A 7,715-nucleotide genomic window follows, 5' to 3' on the forward strand; every position below is an offset into this window, starting at 1 on the left:
ATGAACTGCATAGAAGCACAAAAAACAGTCAGATATGCTGTCAAATTTGCAAATCTGTCCTACAGCATTGCATATAAAAAAAATGTGCAACCATCACCATGTCCATCACTGACACCAGATGCATTTATAAACAAGTCTGCCAATCTCTTACCACGCAGGTGTCTAGAAACCCCTTGCACTAAGCTGAGGGATGTGCCAGACTTCTTTTTGGCAGCTATATCCTCCCATCGTCTTGGCACCCTGCCCTTGACATCCATTCCCAGAATGCCTTTGTGATCCTAAGTTCATGAAAGGCACATCGACCTGTGATGGTCAAAGGTCAACTACTCTTGACTTTCCTTCTGTGGAGCTTTTGATGTTGCTTGTCAGTATAGAGGAAGCCCTTCATGTACCTCTTCTTTCAGTCTCCTATCTCGCCATACAACATTAAGTAATCAGAATTCAAATCTGTCTATGTCCCTCCAACGTAATAGAAGGACGTGAGAATGTGTGCAGCACCGGTCTCAACATCCCTCTGTCTTTACTCTCTCTGCAGGAACGATTCCTCTTGTGCCTCCAGCCAATCATTTGTATGGGAATGTGTGATGTCATCACAGATCTGAGCGTATGACGGGAGGGGGAGTGGTGTGAGTCACATAGCCTGCCAGCACACACACTCTTTAAAGAGCGAACCGGCCAGGACGTGCTCAGCACTGAAATTCCCCAAGATCAGCTGAATTCTCTCTCTCCTCCCACTAAATGCATTGGATTCTAGGGTTTAGGAAAAGCTGCTGGCCTGAGCTGATTAACTTTGCCTGAAAACACTACTCGATCTGATTCAGTGCTCCCAGCGGATTTATAAAGCTCCTAGAACAGTCTAACAAAACAAACAGCCCTCCACTGCTAGATGCATTATTGAGAATCAACAGGGCCTTTTATGTCACATTGTGCTATAAACAAACAAGCTGTGTTTCTGGGTTTGTAATATATATGAAGTTAATATTTCCGAATGAAATACAGGTTGTATTTTGGCTTGAGATGCATGAAAGAAATATTTTATAGAAGAGCGAGAACTAGCCCCACTCCATTGTTGCAGGTTTTGAAAATAAAGATAAGAGAAAATGAAAAGCCTGGGGGAAAATGATCATCTTTAAAATTATGATAGTTTCATTAATCATGGGTATAATTTTCTCCTTTTTTCGTCTCCTCCCAAAAGGGTCTTTAATGATGGAAGTCATTAATATAAAATGGCTCCTGTCATATGCTATCAGTCTCCAGTTATCTTCATTTCTTAAGCCTTGAATCTGTCCTGCAAAATCTTTAATGAAAATCTCTCTGACAGGTATATACATGTATTTATTTTATATACTTATCAGAAAATTTTAAATATAGCAGTTGCAGTAAACATATCAGTATATGTGTGATCTGCTACATGTATTTATATATATATTTTTAGTAGCTAATGTTCTCTGCTGACAGAAGATTTGACTCAGTAAGGAATTTATATAAGTTTGTATATATTTATTGTACTGTACATAAATATTTATATATGAGGAGCCAGCAATGCTTTGGTGTGTACGTGACTAGTCTCTGTCCATGGTCCTGAACTAAACTCTGGGTACTGCATTGAGCAAAAAAACCCAAGGTCATAACAAGCCTGGAAAACAAGAATAACATTTTAATACTGCAAAACTGAGAATAAAATATATTTATTGATATTTATATACTATACAGTCAAGTCACATTTGGAGTTGATGCTACAGGAGCCCCTTTAGGCTTAACAACTATCCACATGAGAAAGACAAAGACAGCATTTTGGAAAAGCATTAATTCTCAACATGGGATTTTGAGTTATTAAAAGAAGGTTGTGTGAAGGCTGAAGGCTATTCTGGACTAAAGATCTGCAGAGGTTAGAGAACAAACAGATGCTGGGCTAGTGTGCCTAACACCTGAGGCTATCCAACTAACCTCATGGGTCTCCCCATCTAATCCTAGAAAAAGACATGGCTCCAGTTAGAAAGAAAGAAAGAAAGAAAGAAAGAAAGAAAGAAAGGCACTACACCACCCAGTGGTGTACTTAAGAACTCAAATATACACTGTTATATTGTTGTTGAGGCTTTAGTTTAGAGGAAGCTGTGCAGTCTCACTAACTGTAAATGTACAGTAGCACTCTCTACCTGGTGATTTCCCAAAATACATTTTTATTCTATGCTTGGCAATGAATTTCCTTTTTGTTATGTATGCATGCACAAATAATAATTGACTAAAGAAAACCTGTGCCTCTTAAATCATATTTGCCGTATTCATTTTTTAATTGAACTTCTACATTTTTTAATTTGAACAGGATGCAATTTTAATAAGTTATTTAAATTACCTGAAATTACCAGTTTGTCAAGACAAACTCTGAATGATCATTATTTATATGACTTAGAGTCAAATTATCTATATTTACATTTTTTATAACCTGCTGAATTTATTAAAAGTCCACTTCCTGTATATTCTGAATTCCACTCAAATTCCAAGACACTGAGTTGAAACAGAATAACATATCACTTACCATCACAGGTTTAAAATATACTGTACATCTGTGCATCTCCACTTTTAAATGTATATGAATTACCCTTTTTAATTATGTAAAACTCCCCTAATCCTAAACTGTTCTATACCATCTCATGTATAGTGAATCAAGTCTCAATTCCAGCCATTACTACAGAAACAACTCTTTCTACACATATGGCCATTTATTTACATCTCTGACTGTAGCTATTAGCACTTCACTCTCACTGAAAACGGAAGTCTTGAGAGCGTCTCCCCTCCTGCGCTTTTCCATTCAGACATGTGAATCTTTCAAATGCGAATAATTCTACATCGGCTCCAATCCCTAATGCTGCCAAATTAGCATTACTAATTACAGTCCAAAGACACAAATGATTTTATGAATAACTCAAGATGATTATTATAACGGGAACTTCCTCTCCTGTGGTTTCAGACCATTTGTGCTCTTGACAAGACAGATGTGTACACAATACACCTCAAATTTGGACAGTGTCTAGACGTATTCAGTGAAATAAAGAGAAATCACTGAAAAAAGTCAATCACTTTTACAAGGCTCAGCAAATGTACTTTATAGGTTTTAACATTTATTTTAATATAGACTTGAATATTTTAAGTCAATTGATTGAGTCAATTTTATTTATATTAAGTCAAGTGCTTTTCTCTGTCTGTTCAAAGATAAATGAAAATACATCAAAGAAAGAAAGAAAGAAAGAATGTGATATAGTGCTTTAGTGGCCACTAGCTCTCAGCAGATGCCAATCATGCTATCTGAAGAGTATTAAAAGATCTCCTGTTGGCTTGTGTAATGAAATAACGTTGTGGTCAGGAACAGGGCAGAAGTAGGTCAGACAGTCTAAGCTTTTCATCCACTTCGAGAAATTCTGAAGCATCCCCAGGTATACAACCCACATCATGTGGTGGATACATTTTTTTTTTTTTAAATCATTCAGTCTTATTGTACATGATCTGCAATACAATATAATTCAGACACAATGATTAAATATAGAGGCTCTGTATTTGCATACTCAGGTTATCAAAAGAGCCCACAGTCTGTCTTAGATTACACTGAAGCAATCGAAGGTGTGCTCACATGCCGCAAATCAGGCAACTGTGCAGATATTATCTCCTTCAGAAGGTGAACTGATGCCCAGCTGACCTTCAGTATTTGACACAGCTTGCTAGAGGCAAAGTGTCACATTGGCTTTAAGTGACCAGTTGTGATACTGATCGAATAAAGCAGCCGAGGTCAACCTGCTCCTAAAAGATAAGACAGTCACATATTATGAGGATTCTTGCTCTGTCTGCAGGCTATTGTAAGTGTCACGGCTGTTTCTACTAGCTTAATAAGAAGTTAAACACAATCCTACAGCACATCTAATCAGTTAATGTCTGTGTTGGTCACACACAAGTGCCAATGCAATATCACCGTCACCGGTAATCACCCAGTCCATCGTCCCAGAACGGCCATAACCCATAGCAGCAGCAAAGAAAATAATTATTGTTTTCTGATGTAATATATATATTTTTTTAAATTATACATTCCTGTTTGGCAAAGCTGAATTTTCAATATTATTTTATTCCTCAATGAAACATGATCTTTCAGAAATTATTCTGTGCTGATTTGGATCTCAAGAACACTTCTATTAGTATCAGTGTTAAAAACAGTTGCTTAATATTTGGTGGAAACCTTTTTTTTTTTTTTCAGGATTCTTAGAAAGATCTAAAAAAACAGCATTTATATGAAACATAGATATTTCCTAACCTTATAAATGTGTTTACTGCCACTTTTAATCAATATAATGCATTCTAGCTCAATTAAATTTTTAATTCCATTGAAAAAAAAACTAAAATAATTTTCTCATTCCAAACTTTTTAACAGTAGTTTACATATCAAGTGTAATTTGTGTGATCAGAAATTACTCTATACATCAAAATGAGATAATCTGTCATTTTCTTTCTTTTGGAAAAGTGCAACTGGCACATTCCTCAGAATTTCTCCTTTTGTGTTCCACAGAATAAGGAGTTGTACAGGTTTGGAACAATATGAGGGTGAGTACATAATGACAAAAATACATTTTTGGGTGATCTATATCTTTAATTTGATTGCACGCAGCATCTGTTTTGTTCTTTGCTGACCTACAGCACCTTGTTTTGTGTTTGCACCTCTATTGTATTACATCTTTGTGCAGCTCAGGGCTGAAATAGAATGCTGAGTCTGTGTGGTGGAATGGAAAGAGAGAGAGAGAGAGAGAGGAGGGAGACACTGATGGAGTAGGACTGCATCCACAGGAGCTCACAGCTCCACAGCGTTCAAGGTGACCGTCTGTGCTCGTGTTGGTCAGTAGAGAATGGGCCGGTTTCTGCCATATCTGGCACATCATTACACAGCCATTGTGGCAGAGTGCCAAAACTGACCCATTTCTCTCCCTCTCCATCGGTCCTGCTCCATTTCTGTGTGGCACTGTGCCAGTAGTGGTGTGAGTAGACTTAAAGAGAGAGAGCTGGAGCACGAGATGACCTCCATGTGCCTCTTTATATCTTTCTCTTTGCATGTGGAGAATGCAGTCTTTTAGAAGTGTAGTTCACCTAGAAGTGCACTTAACATCGTCTTTTACTCACCATCATGCTATTCCTCATATTACTTTTTCTTCTGTGGATTAAAAAAGGGAGAAATTTTGAAGAATGTGCTGGTTGCTCTTTTTCACTCAGTTTCAATGAAAGAAGATCTGGAGCTCTCAAATTTAAAAAGCATCTTATTATAAAAACTAAATTTACCATGATCAATAAAACGGACTAGAAGGTAAAACGGACTAGAAGGCAACAAGTAAAGGTAACTTGAAACCAAATTAAAAACATTTATTTATGTGTAATGTAAACTTATTTCATTTGAACCCTCTAAAAATCCATAATTCTAACAAAACTAACAAAGAGACCATTTCTGCAATATAAAAACAAATATCTATGAATCAGAGCAATTCTATACATCAACAAATATTTCAAACCAATGTTGTTAACTATTTTGAACTAAATTACCTAAATAGTTTAACAAAAGACATAAAGGTATAGGTATATTTGTAGCAATAGCCAACAATAAATTGCATGGGTCAAAATGATCATCACTTATTGCTAACTTTTTTGCACCCTCAGATTTTCATGGTTTCATATTTGTTTCTCAGCCAAATACTGTCCTAAAAAACCATACATCAATGGAAAGCTTATTTATTCAGCTTTCAGATGATTTATGAATCTGACTGGTTTTGTGGTCCAGGGTCACTCAAAGATACACAGACAGATAGAAATCTCTCTTTTCCAAAGTGTGGCTTCTTGTGACTTTTCCAGTAACAACAAGAGATAGTGCTAAGTAAATACATATTTTCAGAGACCCTTGACTGTAGTTTAACTTCACTTTTAATTTAATTTAAAATTAAATTAAATTAAAATTAAATTAAATGTATGCATTTAGCAGACGCTTTTATCCAAAGCGTCTTAAAGTGCATTCAGGCTATCAATTTTTACCCATCATTGGTATATTATAATATTATTGGTATCATTTATAATATTTACCTATCAAACTAATATTTACCTATTAGTTTGACAAACTACCATTCTAAATTTACTCCCCCATCACTGCACACATCAATCACAGAGGGGAAAAAAAGCAAATGCAGGAGAGTTTGACCCATTCCCCAGATATTTGTGAAGCTCATTTCAGCCCACCACAATGTACACAGAGAAGTGGTCTTCTGACCGCCTACATGATGACCACTGAAAAACACTGAAATATAGGACATATGCAGAGAAGAGGCGTTTCTGTCTGGATAACGAGAGATAATAAATAGCTAAATTCCTTAGCATATGGAAAGATTTTTAGCCTGGGAGGGCTTCAAAGCAGACTTGCCGTTTTCTGCCATATGGTGCCACTAATTGCTGATATTTTTACAACCTGCCACTGTTTGGATGTGAGGTACTGTATCCAAAAAAAAAAAAGAGGACAAAGGAAGAAACAAGGCATATACATTATATGTGCAGCCTGTTACTGTTATATGGGCTCATTTGAATATAAGTAAAAGTAATGTAATAGTAATTTATATGATTGAACTGAATATATGTTTATATATTTAACTGTATATATTATTTTACAGTTTTATTTATTTTATATTATTATTTGTCTGTTTTATTGCAGCAGAGTTAATTCATTAAATAATCTGTTTTATTACCTGCATTCTTTGTCAGTACATGCCATGATTAATAGGAATAAACAAGATCTCAAGGATATCTAATGTGGCCCGTGTTCAAGCGTTCAGTGCCTGCATGCTCTACCATTAGGAAAACAGGTGCTCATTAGCAAGACTTTTCTTCTCTGTTTTCAGAAATAAAACAGGACATTTAAATGATGCTTTAAAATGTTTTGATCCCAGTGAATATTGCTGCTGATGAGCTCTTTGTTAAGGCAGGAAGGGAAGCTCTCAGTGTCACACTTGCACACACAGAAATGGTAATCTAATCTGATCAAAGCAGGGATCAAATTGGTCTGATTAGCAACTCTAATCTGCTCACTCAGGAGGAGAGAGAAAACTCAACTCAAGTGAAAAATGAATGTTGAATGTTACATTTATGCAAAAAATGCAAGACAAGAAAAAGGGATTATGTATAGGCTACATTACATTTGATTCCAGTTTGACAAAAAACAATTAATCGTCATATTCAGACTGTTTTTTTCCTCTATGGCTACCTAATTTTCACTCATACAGCGTCATGTATTTAATTTCATTCACTTTTTTCCCTGTCTGACAGTGGTTTTGTTTTATCCAAAGTAGCTGATGTCTTATTATTTACAGAGCCTGTAGTGTTCAAATATGATTACTATATGATTGACTATTCTCTCTAAAATACATAATAAAGCTACTTTAAAGAGGTGACCATTTTTTTCTTGAAGCAGTATCATGATGTGACAGCTTTACCACTGCTGTTTCATATTAGGCATGAACACACATGAGCATGTCATTAGGCCTGTGCTTCCTGCTCTGCCTTAATTTTGCAACCAATGAGGCGTACGAAAGTAATGGCATACTGAATAACATACTTAGTTAGCATCACATGATACATTCTGCCCACAAGCATCTTTACACACCATCAATCGGGTCTGACACTCAACACACTGCTCTACTTCTGGTTTCTAG

Source organism: Carassius gibelio, chromosome B20 (genome assembly GCF_023724105.1).
Source record: "Carassius gibelio isolate Cgi1373 ecotype wild population from Czech Republic chromosome B20, carGib1.2-hapl.c, whole genome shotgun sequence".
NCBI lineage: Eukaryota > Metazoa > Chordata > Actinopteri > Cypriniformes > Cyprinidae > Carassius > Carassius gibelio.